Source organism: Lissotriton vulgaris, chromosome 8, assembly GCF_964263255.1.
Source record: "Lissotriton vulgaris chromosome 8, aLisVul1.2, whole genome shotgun sequence".
In the NCBI taxonomy this organism is placed as follows: Eukaryota; Metazoa; Chordata; class Amphibia; order Caudata; family Salamandridae; genus Lissotriton; species Lissotriton vulgaris.
The window spans coordinates 656171599-656188968 of record NC_141696.1 but is presented as its reverse complement, the minus strand read 5'-3'; the positions used below and the strand labels follow the sequence as shown (position 1 = coordinate 656188968).

The window sequence follows — 17370 nt, the reverse complement described above, 5'->3', positions numbered from 1 at the left end:
TTTTTGCAGCATAGCTGCAAAATCGGCCCTGTAACAAAATCGGTAGAAAACCGGCCCGGCAAAGAGCTCGGTGGCAGCTCCAACACCCCCCCCCCACCTCCTCCCCGAGGGGAGGGGTCCGGCCAAGCACTTTGCCAGGGCGGGTTTGGTTCTCATTCCGGCCCTGGGTGATGCCCCGAAACCGTTCCCAGGATGCTCTTTTCTGGTCCAGGAGGACCTAGGCTGGACTGTTCCCATGGGGAACAGGGTCAAGACTGATTTGCATATGGCTGGGTTTAAACTGGAATGGCATGGTGAGCAAAGAAATGACGGATTTTGGCCCAGATCTGTGTACTGCAGTGAATATTTGACATTGCCCTGAATTCTGTCAATCAATTGATCTTTCTGCATCAATCACGCAAAATATCATAATATGACTGGATTCTTAAACGACCATAAAATCACTTTATCTAACACATCAACACACTTGTCCAGTCAGCCAACTTTCATCTGCACTCCCTCAAAAATCTCGAACACCTAATGTCCGAAGAGAAAGACAGAACAACCAGCACAAAGGGAGAAAGCAGGCACCTGTAAGAGTAAGCTAAAGGGGCAAGGAGCGTTTAGTAGTGGATTATGAGGCATAAGGTGGATTCAAGACTACGTAGCCTTGGTATTCTGTTTGCTTGCCCTGGCTATGGGCTTCTGAGCAGAGCTTCTGCCACCGGCACTCAATCTTTTGCAAATCGAGCACTGGTAAAGTATACTTTTATCTTATAGAATAGCAGCAGTATATACAACTTATAATAAATAAAGCACAAGTTCTCCGTACATAACACCAACAATATGGCAAACTATTATACACTCTGGAGGAAACGAGGGAATGTAGTTATCAGGGAATTAACCATTTTTAAAACGAGTTTTGGCAGACACTTCCCCTTCACATGGTACAGGTAAAACGGTCTGGGGCATAATATCCCATTCATCTGCCAATCTCACCGTAGCCAGGCGAGGAGTCTATAGATACCCTACACTATGCAGTCCAACAAAGCCTGGTGCTCTGCTGGTGAAGTAATATACAACATGGAACACTACCAGTTAGTTAACTCTAAGCTATGAAAGAAAATGGGAGAAGAAAACCAGAAAAGTAAAAAAAAGGGGAAGACTGCCGCATCTGCCTGCACAGCATAAGGCCTTTCAACGCTGCTCTTTAACACAATTTAAATGGATAGTGCATCAAGGTAGCAAGTGCAACAGCGGCTAAGTCGGAGTACCGGTGTGGCTGGACACACAAGCTGGGAGGTAGGAATTAAATAATAGCTCAAAGGCACAGTAGATTGTTTGCTTTCTGCAGATGCTTCAGAGTGGATTTGTACTGTAAAGACATTCAAAGGGGGTGGGGCATGTAAGAGAAAGAGCAAGAAGAAAGGGAGGAGAGCAGGGACTGCAAATGATAGTGAGAGAAAGATGAGATGGTTGGAAGAAGGAGTGTTAGTTTAAAAGGTGAATATTTATTGAGAAAGAGACAGTGATGCAGAAATTATGGGAAGAGGGGGGGGGAAGAGAGCTGCAATAGTTCAGAACCAACACAAACCTGGCAATACTTGTAACGTTAAAGCCCCTGTATTGCTTTGAAACAGTTACACTACAGAGAGATAAGGCGTCCAGATTTCTCCATATACAATGAATATCACGGATCCTGCCCCGGGTTTTATTTTTAAAGCCGTTGTCTGGGGATATTGAGCAAAACGAAGAATGCCATTTATCTAGAATAATATGTAAAAATTAGAACGTGTTAAACTGTGGACTGAGTTCCTCAAAATCAGTAGTGAAGGCTCAACATATTTTAACGTAATGAACTCCACGAGGCCAGAGAGTTAATACCCCAGGATCACAATGTGATCCATGAGAAGATGGAGCTGAAGGAACGCAGGTCTGTTTGCATCCACAGTTAGCAAATGTAAGGTTGAGGTCAGGAGACTAACTTGACATCAGTTAAGACTGTCAAGATAAAATAATACAGCCAGTACGTTCCTTACATCATAATAACTGACAAGTCCCAGCACTGGACCAATTTCTTTAAAAGTTAAGGTAACAAAACCAATCTTTTATACCTTCTCTACACATGGCTTTTTTTCATTTTTTTTTATTCCCAGTCCTTTCTTCCATCTCCAGTTTCATTTTTAGGTCTCGCCTAGAACAGCGCACAAGTTCTGTCGCTTGGGAGAGATATTGTTTACTACAAGTGGATTGGAGCCCACCCATTGCTTACCATTCATTGTTTTTACTGTCACTCTTATTTACTGCTTCCTAACTGGCCACAATGTGCCAGTTTCACTTACTCTTCCTTGTATAAAGCAAGACCAAAGTACTGATTGCTTGACTTTGATTGGTGTCCTTCCGCTGCTTGCTCTGTGAATCGGGTACTATTTTCGTTTCTTCTTCCTCATTAACCATGTTGCTGCTGCTTTTTTCTCTTCTTCCTTGTGGTCCATGTTGTTTCTACCCTCCAAATGTCTGCGTTCCTCCTTCCCCGACAACCCTTTGTCCATGCTGCATCTTCCTTCCAAGCTACCATCCTTTTCGTTGTCTGTGTTGCTTCATTCCTCCAGCACTGACCACGTCATAGCGCTCTTTTTTAAATACAACCGTTGTTCATGTTGCTTATTCCCGCCCTACTTTTGCTCATTCTCTCACACCTCCATCTGCCATAAGGAAAAAAGTGCTATGATGCAGCCAGCGCCGGCTACATCACAGTGCTAAAAAAAAAAAAATGTTTACTTAAACCCATGCAGCAAAGCAGTCGTGGTGCTCAGCAATACAGCTAAGATCTTGGAAAAGTAAAGAGCTCACGCATAGGCGAAATCTATTGGCTTTGCCAATGTCAGTTATTTGTGGACCACCAAGGCAGCTACCTATAGCACCAACTTCTTTCCTGGAGTATTTTGTACTGTTATATAAATGTAGTGCTTTCTACCCTCTTCTACTATGAAGCGCTTGCCCATATGGGTACATATTACACTATGTAAGGTGTGTGCCTTAAAGGGAGTTGTTCTGGTTCTTATCCTTAGTGGGAAGTGTTTCCATATTCTGACCACCAAGGTGTGGTTACAGTGTTATGGAATTCAGCACTTAGCATGTGACACAGGAAGGGTCTATAAGACAAACACACAGTTCATGGTTAGTAGTATTCTGGAAGCCTTAATTACGACAAAAAGGGTACTGCGTCACAAAGTATTTAAACAAAGCCAACGGTGGAAAATTGATTGAGGTGGTGTTTTTCATCCTTCCCCTTCCTCATGTGCTAGTATTTTATTCTCCTTTTCCACTTCGATCTTGGACATCACTCATTCCTTCTCCGAACTGTTTATGCAACTTAGAACTCATGCACACCTGCAAGCAGCTATGTAAGGCTAAAAAATGTTAATGGTAGGTGATCAAAGAGCACCCAACATGAAGCCACAGCAACTTGCTTTGACAATATTGGTTATTGAAAGCAAACACAATAGTGGTGGTAATATCATTAATGTTAAAAGTGGTGGTAATGCTAGTAATCCTAGTCGTCATGGTAATGATAATCTTGGTGGTAACTGTGATGTGTGGGATATGCATGTGTATATATATATGAGACAGAGAAAAATCAATGTTTGATTATTAAGTGTCTTTTTTAGATTTAAAATAATATTTCGTACATCGCATTGTAAGCAATCAGTAGGAGGTGAAATGATACACCAAATAACCAATAGGATGCAGATCCAAAGCATACGCTGTACATTTTAAATAATTGGCATCAAAGGTTTACTGTACTCTAAAGCCTTCTGTAGCTAGACCTAAAATCTAGACTGGATAAGTTACTCGCACAATTAACTTTAGAACCTTGCCTAGCACCACACTTGATTTTTTTAACATATTTTTATTGATTTTCAAAAATACAACAAAAAAGGAAATGAGGGATCTTTCTCGCTCACAGTTAGGAAGCAATTATTGAATTTCAGCAATAGAAAATGTTGACATCCCTTTCACACTGCATCCCCCAACCCTATTCCTTTCCCCTTCACTGGTGTGCCTCTGTATCCTGATCTACTAACAATTATAGGGCGCCAGAATCGAATGCAATAATGAACTTGAACTTCAGTGTTACAGTACAGGTCATAACATAGCTACTCAGGGGTCACCAACGAATCCATCAATCATACCTTGGCTCCTTCCCCTGCACCAATGCGTCATTTGGGTCTTGTACCTCCTCCAATTCCGAACCCTCCCCTGACTCGGACTCTGGGGTCTTCAATATCACCACTAAGGCCTCCCACGCCCTCGCCGCCTCCAGGGCCTTCTCATTATTCGTTCTCAAGGCCTACTAGCATCACACTTGATCCCTTATAGGTAGGAACTTCCACCACAGAGACCAACTAAACAAGCATTTGCAATGCAATAGGTCTCGCATTAATTAAGTTTGAGCTATTGGCATTGCTAAATATTGCAACACCAATTGCAACAAAAGTCTATAAATTGTAGGCCAAAAAATGTGCATTTGTTTTTGTACGATTGTGGCATGCTGTGCTTTAGATAAATATGTTTAAAAGTAAAGTGTGCCATACTGCGATTGCTACAATAGTTAATTGTGGATGCGTTAACAATTGATGTGCGCACTGATGGCTGGAGGTGTGTGTGCCTGTAGAAATTGTGCACTGATGGCTGGTGGTGTGTGTGCCTGGTGGAAGCGTGCACTGACGGCTGGTGGTGTGCGTGCCTGGTGAAAGCGTGCACTGACGGCAGGTGGTGTGTGTGTGCCTGGTGAAAGCGTGCACTGACTGCTGGTGGTGTGTGTGTGCGCCTGATGAAAGCGTGCACTGACGGCTGGTGGTGTGTGTGTGCCTGGTGAAAGCATGCACTGAGGGCTGGTGGTGTGTGTGTGCCTGGTGGAAGCGTGCACTGACGGCTGGTGGTGTGTGTGCCCGGTGAAAGCGTGCACTGATGACTGATGGTGTCTGTGTCTGTTGTAAGTGTGCACTGACGGTGTGGTTGGGTGTGTGTGGTTGGGTGTGTGCGTGTGGTTGGGTGTGTGCTTGTGGTTGGGTGTGTGCGCGTGGTTGGGTGTGTGCGCGTGGTTGGGTGTGTGCGCGTGGTTGGGTGTGTGCGCGTGGTTGGGTGTGTGCGCGTGGTTGTGGGAGTGTGTGCGTGTGGTTGTGGGAGTGTGTGCTTGTGGGAGTGTGCTTGTGTGTGTGTGTGTGTGTGGTAGTGTGTATGGTAGTGTGTGTGTGTGTGGTTGTGTGTGTGAGAGGCATAGCCAATAGGTCTCGCCTTTGGGACCTTATGTGTTTAGCCAGAACTTTTTGCTATGTTGTAGAGCATTGTGGCTGCTGTGCATTATGTTGAAAACTTATAATAAAAAGTGTTAAGCATTTTTGTTACCTTTATACAAACAAAGGCAACATTATATGCAACTGAAAAACCTGATTAAAAAAAGGATTAACACTAAAATGGTCTTATATTTCCTGCCTGTTCTCATGCTTGTTTGTTATAATTTTTTTGTTATGGGGGAGGGGGACATAAATAACGGGCGAGTGGATGTTTGAAAACAGTAATTTAATTAGAACACGAGCAGCGGACAGACACTAGGGGAGAATCAACAGATGCCAGATTCCAAGTGCAGACTGACGTGATACTTAGGTGGTGCGCTGATGCGATACAACATGGTGGTGGTGAATGATGTTTGGTGCTCAGATGGTGACACTATATGGTGTGGATTGGAGGTACGTTGTGGATTGTGAAGTTTTGGAGTTGAAATATGTTGTTTGGTGTGTAATTATGCGGTGTGTATTGGAAATGTGTGGAGTTGAATTGTGTGGCCTGGAACTGTGGTGTTGTGTGTAATTATGCTCAGTGAAATGGTGTCATGGTGTGGAGTGCATTTTGCATTAAGTGCAGTGTAATTGTGTAGCATATAATTATGTGGCACTGAGTGGTATAATGTGGAGTGTATGTTGCATTCAGTAGAGTGTAATTATGTAGCATATAAGTATGTGGCACTGTGTGGTAATATGCGGAGTGTATTTATGTTGCATTGAGTAGAGTAAGTATGAGGTGTGTAATTATATGGCACTGGGTGGTATTATGTGGAGTGTATTTACGTTGCATTGGGAAGAGTATAATTATGTGGCGTGTAATTATGTGGCACTGAGTGGTATTGTGTGGAGTGCATGTTGTATTCAGTAGAGTGTAATTATGTGGTGTGTAATTATGTGGCACTGAGTGGTATTTGGAGTGTATGCTGCATTGAGTGCAGTGTAATTATGTGGCGTGTAATTATGTGGCACTGAGTGGTATTGTTTGGTGTGTGTGTTGCTGAGCAGCCAGGCAATACAGAACCATTTCAATTATTTTGCGCACAAACAAGCAGAGAAACACTCATAGAAACGTAACTTTGCCTGTCTCAGCACTGTATTACACAACTAATGCAAACTGTATCAATTTATTTTCATAGATTGAATAAGTTACACCAAAAGCCAGAAGGCTTCAGTGGACATGATCAGTGGAAATGTTCAAGCCCTTCTCATGTGCAATCCTCTGACAGAGTACTGAGGGCCAGTGAGATCTCCATTTGTCCTGCTCCAAATAGATACAGAAGTGGAAAACGACAGAGAGAAGGAAGGTGGTGAAGGAGGAGAATGCCAGAGCGCACAAGAGGAATGGAAAGAGGGGGCACAGGGAAGGGAGAGGATTAGCGGGAGAACGAAAAGCGCAGATTATAAAATAGTGAAAGTAACAAGAGACTAGGTTTTAACAAAACACCAGAAGATTTGTGCGTGGATGCACCACACACTGCAGTGAGAAGTTCTGAGCAGCCCGGCACATACGATGCGGGACGGGGGAGCGCATTCCTTTGAAGTATTTGAAGTCTGATGCCGGCTGCAAGCAAAACAGCATGAGTGAGGAGAGAGGCAAATGGTGTGCGATGTGCACGCGCCCGCACACATGCACTGTATGCAATCCGCCTTTGGTGCATTTTTGAGAGCCCTTACTTAAGTCTCGCTGAGAACGCATGCGTGTTCCCTCAGTGAGACCTAAAAACATAAGGAAAGCACTCCGCAACCTAGGAAACCCTACTAGGATTCATACAGGAAGCATATAACACCTTACAACATGACAGTTAAAAGATCCCATTTAAAGAAATTACTTGCTCTAGTCTGTCTTTTTTTTTTAACCAGCACTGCATTATTCATGATAGGACCCGTTTTACTTTTTCCTCACAACATAGGGCTGCATATAATCCAAAGTGGTTAGTGTTGCTGCTCAGTATCCACAAGTCTACGGAAAGAACGTATAAACTCCAAGGAAAGCACCCGCTGACAAAGTCACTCAGGACCAAGGCCAGACTGACCGTACTGTTCTACAAGTACTGCAAAGTTCCTTGTATATCCAGAAACAATAAGTGTCAAGAAAACTTTGGTGATTAAATATCTGCTGGAGAATTTAAAAAAACAGTTAGAGTCATGAGAAAAATATATAAAAGACAAAGATCGAGCAGAGGTGGAAACAGTCAAGCCAGCAGATAATGTTTACAAGGATGGGAAAAAAACCAGGAACGACAGAGAAAGGAGAATGCAAAGAATAAAGGCGGAGAGTTACAAGATGCAAGGGTAGGCATAGGTGGGATAGGGACTTCTAGTACACCAGTAATCATTATAGGAGGATAAGGACAACAAAGACAATGGGGTGATGTACACATGAAACTGCTCTACATGCGGGGATAAGATGCTTAAGGTACGCATTTGCTGGCAAGTACCAAACAAATATATGGGCTTGGGAGTACATTTAGATATTTGATCTCTTACACAAAGACATGATTTGGAAGGAGTGGTTAAAGGCTGAGGACAGGGAGTTGGCAAAAACACTGCGTACCTATATAGATACATAGACATCTACATTCACTATTTATGCGAGCACTAGGTGCAAAAAACAGCCAGAAGGATGAGTTGGGGTGTGGAAAGAGATGGGAGTTTTGTCTAGTGGCAGTTTTGTCTCATCTAAAGCACCGCATAGGGTTAATATGCCAGCTACAAAGAACGTCTACCAGCATATCAAAGAGCAACATTTTATGTGCATAGCTCAGTGGGTTACAACTTTTGTCACAAAGATTCATTGGTTACTGTACAGTTCAGCAGTTACTATCATAATCTAGCACAGTGAGCTATGAACTGCCATCAACGCACAAACCTCATGGTACAGGTTAGAAAGTTATCTTTTCTTCCCAGCCTCTCATTATCCTGATGTTGCTAAAAAAGGTTTCTTTGGGTACAAATAAATTCTTACTATTAATGTCAACCCTAGCCACCGTGTTATGCTTTAAATCGTGAGCTTGTCCTTCTCCAGACCAAGCACTCTTAGAAAATGCCTACCAGTATGGATGAAATATGAATCCTACACCTTTTCCTTTTGTAATATTTTCTATACACTGGATTACATACGTAGGATTCATTGGCCCTGTTTGAGTGAATGATGTAAAGTGCTCCGACACCCTACACTTGTATGAGGGGTGCTATAAAACAAATGAAATACACCTGAGAGAAGGGCTATGGAGAGTTAAGAGGCTTTCTTTTAAAAGGAGAGAAAGAGAGATTGTAGAATACGCCATTTCCTCCAAATATTTCTGGGGGGTTTGGAACCACAAAAAAACCCTCCTTTGTAGTAGTAGGGCTCGCTCGCTGCACTCGCTATGCACCGTAAATGCCAACATTTGCCAGGGATGCTTTGTGTTCCCGGTCCGGCCCTGCCCAGGACCATGGGACCCAAACGTATTTCGGGTTCCCTACACTTTCAATTAGAATGGTTCAGTAATCGTAGTCTAATTTCACTCCGAGTACTACAAGTGCCATGAAACACTAATTTTTAAACGAAAGCCCGAAAATTGATACCCTGTAGTTAGGGTTCACTGGAGGTGGAGGTCCCCTCGGCACATTACCTTGACAGGAGAGCTACTTCCGTGTACTTGGAAGAAGGGGTGGGGTCGCTCAAGTTTCCTTATTCCATTTGCGTTTTTTTTGCATATTTAAAGTATTGGAGCGCTTTACATGAGCACCGTATTTACATTACACATTCAGGCAGGGGAGATTAAGTGATTTGACCAGAATCACAGGATGTGGACGCGACCAGAGGCTCGAATCCTAGTCTCCAGCACCAAAGTCGGCAGTCTAGCCAACGGACCACATCCAACTGCCGGAGCTGCCGACTTTGGAGCAGATACACTAGTGTCGAGTCTCCGCGTGGGCTCCACATCTTGTGCTTCTGGTCAATTCACTGACCCTGTCTACCACAAACGAATGTGTCTTTGTGTACCTGGTGCTCATCTAAAGCTCTCCAATACCTTCGGGTCGAGTTCGCGCTTTATAAAACTACTACAAAAAGAAATAGTTGCGTACCTGGTCAAATACACATGCATACATACATGACACGCCCACAGACATTCCCAGACTCATCTCTGCCTTTTACCTCCTCTAGCTGAAATAAACCTACTGTGTGTATCTGATTCTCACCTGGTAAAGCTCTCCGAACACGCACCCGCTGATTTCACACTTGTTCGACCAAAGAGTTCTGCAGAATGGGCGGGGGACCTTTCTTCCTTCTACGGGTTATTATGTTACAATATATTACTGGCAAACCACACCCACTGCAGTAGGGACTCTCTGCCAAATATCAACTCCGTAAAAGCAGGGAGTGTCTGCAAAATACCAACCTTCACCGCGCTCTGACAGTGTAAAAATACGTTATATTACTAGAGATGTTCGCATAATTTGCAGACGCCAAGAGCTGCGAAAGTGCACTGCTTCCTCAGTTGAGCATCAAAATAGCGGCCGTAGCATGCATGACACGCTCTCAATTTAGGCGGTAAAGAGTCTTGATTTTAAAAGCCCCAAATATCTGCATGTTCACATTGTAACGCAACGAAAGAAGCCACTTCCTTGCACGCTATTTTTTCCTTCCTTCCCTGATTTCCCAGCCATCTGAAGCATAACTAACTATACATTTAATCAAGATAAAAGGGTGATCGCCTGACTTGAAGGCAAATTCTGGGCACAGTGACAATTATATTTCCGGACAAATAGCAAAAATTCAAGATACAAATTCAGGGCAAAATGGGAATTTCACATACGAAGCCGAGGAAGGTAAGCAATAATATAAAATAAAAATCGTAAACAGGCAGCCAAAACAAGTACAAGTCATGTGTGATATGCTGCTCCAGTCCAGGTTCTTTTTCTGTGAATTCTGGGACTTGTAGCTAGTTTATTCCATTATGAAGCAGGTCTACAGGTCCCAGAATTGAATGAAAAAAACCTGACCATGATATCCATAGGAATTAGGGCTGGGCGGAATTGGCGGAATGCCACTACACACAATTATGGAAAAAATGTGTGGAAAACGAGCGCACATCCTGCGGCCAGGGGTCCCACGTGCCCGGGCAGGCTCCCCGATCTTCCTGGCCTGACTGGGTTGAGAAGCAGGGACTGGCCCAGGGACTGGGTTTCGGTCAGGGCCTGGGGTGTGGGAGACACCGTCCTGCGGCCTGCCAAGGATCCATCTGCCTGGGACAAGGGCCCCTGGTGCAGAACCCTGGAGCCCTGCAAGGGCAGGCGGGAGCCCTACCGCTATGGCTTGGCTCGGGGCGGGCAGATGGGCGTCCTTTCGGTCCCAGCCATCTGGTCACTCTTTTTCACCTCGGTCATCTGGTCGCATGCAATGCTTTCCAATGGGGGAACCAGATGGCCGGGCTGCCCTGGAAGTGCCGATGGGGGCTCATTTGCCTCCCCGATCCCAGGCAGGGCTCCAGGAGGTCAGGCGCGTTCACACCCTGGGTCCCCTCCGTCACCCGGTGCGTACAGGTTCCCCGAAAGAGGGGTAGCTTTCCTTCGGATTACTAGGGGCAGGGTATGCCGGAACACCCCTCCCAGGCTGGCGGTTCTTTGCCGGTGACCAGATGGGCTATGCCCGGACAACACCTCCCCTCCGTCCGGAAGCTCCTTTCTCCGGTCCACAGCATTGCAAAGTGCCCGAGACGGGCTCCATGGGTCCTGGGCAGTCCCCCTCCCCTGGGCGCCCGGGCCCGAGAGCTCCGGCTGTCCTCCCCGTGCCTGAGGCCCATCCGGGATCCCCGAGCCCCCTGGGAAGAGGAACCCCAGAACCGTGCAAGGGGAGGTGGGAACCCTACCGCGAAGACTCGGCTCCGGGCAGGCAGATGGGCGTCCTTTCGGTCCCGGCCATCTGGTCACACCTTTTCCCCCTCAGCCATCTGGTCAGACACAATGCTTTTCAACGGGGCAAATGGATGGCCAGGCTGCCCTGGAAGTCCAGATTGGGGCTCATTTGCCTCCCCGATCCCAGCCAGGGCTCCAGGAGGTCGGGCGCCTCCGCGCCCTGGGTCCCCTCCATCACTCAGTGCGCACGGGTTCCCAGAAAGAGGGGTAGCTTTCATCCGGATTACTAGGGGCAGGGTATCCCGGAACACCCCTCCCAGGCTGGCGGTTGGGCTATGCCCGGACAACACTGCTCCTCCATCCGGGGGCTCCCTCCTCCGGCCCACGGCGTGCCAAAGTGTCCGGGAAGGGCTCCATGGATCCTTGGCAGTCCTCGCCCAGGCGTCCCGGACCGAGAGCTCCGGCGGTGCTCCCCGTGCCTGAGGCCCAGCCGGTGCCCCTGAGCCTTGCAAGGGCAGGCGGAAGCCCTAGCGCTATGGCTCAGCGCGGGGCGGGCAGATGGGAGTCCTTTCAGTCCCGGCCATCTGGTCGCACCTTTCCCCTCAGCCATCTGGTCGCATGCAATGCTTTCCAATGGGGCGACCAGATGGCCGGGCTGCCCTGGAAGTCCCAATGGGGGCTCATTTGCCTCCCCGATCCCAGCCAGGGCCCCAGGAGGTCGGGCGCCTCCGCGCCCTGGTCCCCTCTGTCACTCGGTGCGCACGGGTTCCCAGAAAGAGGGGTAGCTTTCCTCTGGATTACTAGGGGCAGGGAATGCCAGAACACCCTTCCCGGGCTGGCGGTTCTCTGCCGGGGACCAAATGGGCTATGCCTGGACAACACCTCCCCTACGTCTGGGGGCTCCCTCCTCCAGCCCATGGCGTGACAAAGTGCCCAGGATGGGCTCCATGGGTCCTGGGCTGTCCTCCCCCGTGCGTCCGGGTCCGAGAGCTCCGGTAGTCCTTCCCTTGCCTGAGGCCCAGCCGGAGTCCCAGAGTCTCCTGGAAAGTAGAGCCCCCGAGCCCTGCAAGGGCAGGCGGGAGCCCAACCACGAAAGCTCGGGGCGGGCAGATGGGAGTCCCTTCGGTCCCGGCCATCTGGTCCCACCTTTCCCCTCGGCCATCTGGTCGCATGTCAGTGGCGGCTCCTCCATAGAGGAGTGGGGGCATCGCCACACTGCTTTCTCGCGTGCGAGAAGCAGAAACATAAAATGGTAAAACTACAATTTTATGTTTCTGCTTCTCGTTTTGCGACAAAGCAGAAGTGCCTGGAGTGCCTGGTTGTGGGAGGGCAGCCCTGCTTGATGGCAGAGAGGGAATGGCTTACCCACTGTTGTAGGTACTGACTGTTCGGTCGGGCCCAGGTCCGAACAAAGCAGTAATGCGCACTCCTCTGCTGGGGCGCTCTCCGCTGTGCCCCACCAATCACAACTCTGCCATTGCAGCGTTGTGATTGGCGGAGGGGAGGGAGGGAGGCTGCTTGTGGGTGGCAGGCAGCTTCTTGAAGAGTCGAAGAACTGCAGCAGACGGAAAACGCGGGAATGTAAGTTTTATTTTATTTTTTAAACCCCTCATAATCCCCCTCACCCGTCATGCCGCTCTTCATTCCTCAAACCCAGAGCAAGAACAATGCTCTGCACATTCTGTCGGAAGCAGAATGGGAAACGTAGCAGCAGAAATATTTGTGCTTCTTCTGGGGGATAGCTGTAATGTCTCTCGTTGTCTCCAGTGTGACAGACTGTTGGAGAGTAAGACATATTTTCATTTTTTGTGTGTAGTATTATTGCCTGATTGTAAGGATTCCTACAGCGTTATTTTTGTGTGTGGTTGTCATAGTTTGTCGTCTTTTTTGTGTAAGCGAAACAGCTTTAATGATCTGTAAATAATGCTAGCTTTCTGGGATTAGCTGTTCGTTTATATGCCCCAAGTGTCCTTGTTTAATGTATTGTTGTTAAAAGATGAAGTTGCCTGAAATGTAACTGCTGAAGGCCCAATTCACAAGGAAATTTACAAACCGGACCCATCAGTTCACAGTCATATATAGGCTCACATTTACACCTTTCCGGAATCTACAAAGCTTTATGTACGTATGTCTAGTGCTGTCCCGGTGTGATCCTCGAAATCCTTTGTGTATTCCTGTTTTCGTCTCTACGCATGTGTGATATACATGATTTTCCTCCGTAGAAAAATTATTCTTCCGGTTTTGTAGAAAAGCCCTTACCTGTGCTGTAAATGGGCCGGTACTGAGTACTGGCACTTTCAGTTTTAAGCGGGAGAGCACTGCCCTTACTGTCTAACTAGACGAATTTTGGGGTTGTTCCCTTCCCGTCCCTGGAAAGAGCCCACTTCTCTGACAAGTTCTCTGATGGGAAGGGGTTACAGAGGGGTCAGAGAATAGCCAAACAGTCTTCAGTTTGTGGGTGTTCCCCAACATGACAAGAAAATCTGGCAATAGAACTCCCACTCTCACGCCCTTTAGTTGGGTTTACTCCTGCAAAATTACACCATCATGGGTTAAGACTGCGTAAACAAAAGGATTTTGAGTTCAAATTCCATTTTTTAACATTATTCACTGTAAATTGAGACATCTGTGTATATAAGCCAGAGAGAGGTAAGACAAATGGTTCTGTTAATTGGGCGAGTTGCTCTAAAACTATATTGGTCTACACAAGTAGGTAAAAACTGTATTCATGCAAATGATCCATATTACTAGAATATAGCACACTCCCCAAGAGTGGTTATCATGGCTAGGGGTGTCATTTCAGTTCCCACAGACTTGAATCCCCATGTAGGAAGGGATATCCTAGGACAGTGGCATTGTGAACTCCCTACTATAGCAGCTTAACAAGGGGCTGCTACTGGGTCTCATGGGCTTCTGAACTGGGCCACAATAAAATGTAGTTTTCTATGGGACTTTTCTGTCTGCAGATAAAATGCTCGTAAATAACACTAGTAGGAAGTTTCATGACAGATGTGTGTGGGGGGTGGGGTTACATGCACAGCAATGGAAACATAGAATGGGAAAATATGGAAATAGGGGAAAACACAGTAAGGGACAAACTGAAAAGATGCTGATGAGGAACAATGATAGAAAGAAAAAGTAAGATGAGAGACAAATGATGGGTAGGTAGAAGGAGGAAAGAAAGAACGAGACTAGAAAGGAAGGGCTAAAGAAAGGAATGAAATAAGCAAGAAAGGTTGAAATGTAGGACAGAAGAGTGAAAGGAGGGATAGTTGAAAGACGAATGAGAACTGAAGAATGGACAGATTGGAAAGACTAAAAGGGTGGAAGGAAGGATGAAAGGACAGCTAGATGCATACGTGGATAGTGATGGATGGGTGTGTGAAAGGATGTATGTATGTAAGGGTGAAAGGGTGGATGAAGGGATGGTGGCTGGATGGATATGTGGATAGAAAGATGAAGAGATTGTCAGATGAATAGACAGAAGGGTGAAAGGATGGATTGAAGGAGTATGAAGGGGTGAAGGGAACTCTTATAAAGGGGTTCCTGCTTATTCACCATTCCTGCTCGTTGCGATTAAAGATTTGGTTCAAGAGGGGGATATTTTAATGTTCTAGCTATTTCCTTATACTATGAGTTATGACACGGTATTCAAATTCAAATCCTAGTGTTTGTAAACGCCAAACACAAAAGTGCAAGAACCTGTCAACAACTATGTACACTACATTTTTAGACTTTGCACCGTAATCTGAAGGAGACTCACAATGGCATATGTAGGTGGAGATTGGTGTGAAGGCCTATGCACTGTTTATTATTGAAAAATATACTTCCCGCATCCAGTGTTATTCGAAAATAAGGTGCACGTTGCTTTTTGCATAGTTCAGGATTTTTTTGTTGACAGGGATACATAGATTGCATGGTCCAATTTTTCCTCAAAATGTCTAGATTATATAGTTCACATCGGTGATGGTGCCAATTATCCAACTTTTTATCTGCTTAGTTCAAGTCATGGAGGGCGTATGGGAGCCTGGATAATTTGTCTCACTTTCCTGAGGTAATTGGACTAATTGTGAACTAACATTTCCACTAACAGTTGTAGACATTACATCTACACCAAAAGACTGAGTAAAAAACAACTTTTTACTCCAGTTTATTGAAATATTGATGCAACATAGCACTAGTGTAATCCATGTAAACTGGACATTTTGGTTTTAAATTGCTCCAGTGCAGTCTGTGTAATACAGCTGGATACCCTGCATTTTCATCCAGGAATAAAGGGCCATGAACATTTTAAAAGGATTCGGTTGGTAGAACTTGTGCGTTACTGAAATGTCTTACAAAATGAAATAACAATTATTTTATATTCGAGAATATATAAGGTTGAAATCTCTTTTGGTGCTCTATAAATGCATTTCTATCTCGCACACATCAATTATGCTTTGTTCGGCCACCAACTAGATACAGAAGTCATTTTAGCTACAGAAAAATTCACCAAAATAAAATAGTCGTGGCATTAAGCGAATAGTCAGGATGGATTAAATCCCCAAGCACAGGGAATCGCCTGCCACGTTCTGCTTGTTAACTTTCAGAGCTAATCCAGGTTAGAAATGCCACCGACTTCCAGCTGAGGCCTGCAGCTGTGCATATAAGGTACAGGGCAGATGTGCCCTTGCTTTCTTCCATTTAACGACTGCCGAGAGAAAGTTGAATGTCAAAAACTTAATTTCAAGAATTTAGAATATCGTGTAGTGCACAACAGAGTTTCCAAGTAATTTTGTATAGGCAACTGTATATTAATGGAAAATGCAAGCTATAAGGTAGAATATAGCTTCTTTTTTTGCAGTTTTGTATAGCGTGACCTTGGCCCAAGGATATTTAAGGCATTATAGATTTTTTTTTAAAGCACAGTTAATATGTGGTGTAAAAGCCACCATTTGAATCAATGTTTTGCAAGATTTGTTTGCGGGGAGAAAACCCCTGCACCATCCTTTGTCAGTTCTGGCTCACTCGTTGTACTAGGATATATGTTTTCACCTCACCACTTTCAAAAACCACAAGCCACCACTGTCGCACGCAATGCTTTCCAATGGGGCGACTAGATGGCTGGGCTGCCCTGGAAGTCCTGATGAGGGCTCAATTGCTTCCCCTACCCCAGCCAGGGCTCAAGAAGGTTGGGCGCGTCGGTACCTAGGGTCCCCTGAGTCTCGAGGTGTGCACGGGTTACCAGAAAGGGGGGTAGGCTTCCTCCGGATTACTAGGGACAGGGTATGTGAGAAGTTGGCCTGGTATATGATGCTCACTATTCTAGTGAGCACCTTGCACCAGTCCAAACATCCCTTATGGTGATGGTTGTAAAGTCAACCTTATAGACCAGCTATCCTAGTGGTTGCATGGACAAAGCAGTCTTAGGCTAAACTCAAGAGGGCATGTGAAGCCAGCTGTTTTACCATATGTAACCCCTTTAATACCAAATGAAAGGACACCACACAGGTTATATATAAAATATATATGTATTTATTTCTAACACAACTCGTCTGAACTCTTTATGAGGTCAGAGGCACAAGCATATAACAAGATACTTAATTATCATACAATAAGTTGCACAAAATACAGTAGGGCCCTAGGGGCACGCTAAATCATATCCTAAAATAGTGGTATAAGAACCACGTCACGGAAAATGGATAGGCCTAGGGCCTAGGGAATCGCTGGGGATACACTGTACTACCAAAGGATACGAAGTAGGAGGCCCACGGGAGGCGTTTACAGAGTCTTTATTTACACGCAAGTTACCATAGAGTTAGAATGGGAACGAAAGAATTCGAAACTAGTTCTTTTAGGGCACTTCTGACTGGACTCAATGAAAGTTACTTGAAACCTAAACACTAGGATAGTCAATACCCACAGGAGCACCGGAGTACTCGCGTTACCTCACCCACAGGAAGTGGGTGCATAGGTGTCAAAGTGTGTCGGGTTTCGTCGCTAAATCCTATGGAGCCTTGAAGAAAGATGCTGAAGGCGACCAGGAGAGAAGTGTCCGGTTGGATCCAAGGGCATATCAAGGATGAAGAGTACCTGAAAGCAGAGGGGACAGAGTCTGGGTCACTAGCCAGTGACCAGGAAGGAACCAGGCGATGTCGCGAAGCAATCAGGTGATGTCGTGTAGCTTGTCCCTGCAGCCACGTGGACCAGGAGGCGTCGACGA

At 45.8% G+C, this 17370-nt stretch overlaps 1 protein-coding gene across 2 annotated transcripts in view; it reads right to left on the bottom strand.

Moving 5' to 3' along the window:
* Positions 1 to 9647, bottom strand: part of LOC147697852 (von Willebrand factor A domain-containing protein 5A-like) — a 522842-nt gene extending 513195 nt beyond the window's left edge. For both annotated transcript variants that reach the window (XM_086934525.1, XM_086934526.1), the window contains exon 1: positions 9513 to 9647. The gene's annotated coding sequence lies outside the window, so the exon portion shown is untranslated. The remainder of the gene's footprint in view (positions 1 to 9512) is intronic.
* Between the last annotated feature and the right edge of the window lie 7723 nt (positions 9648 to 17370).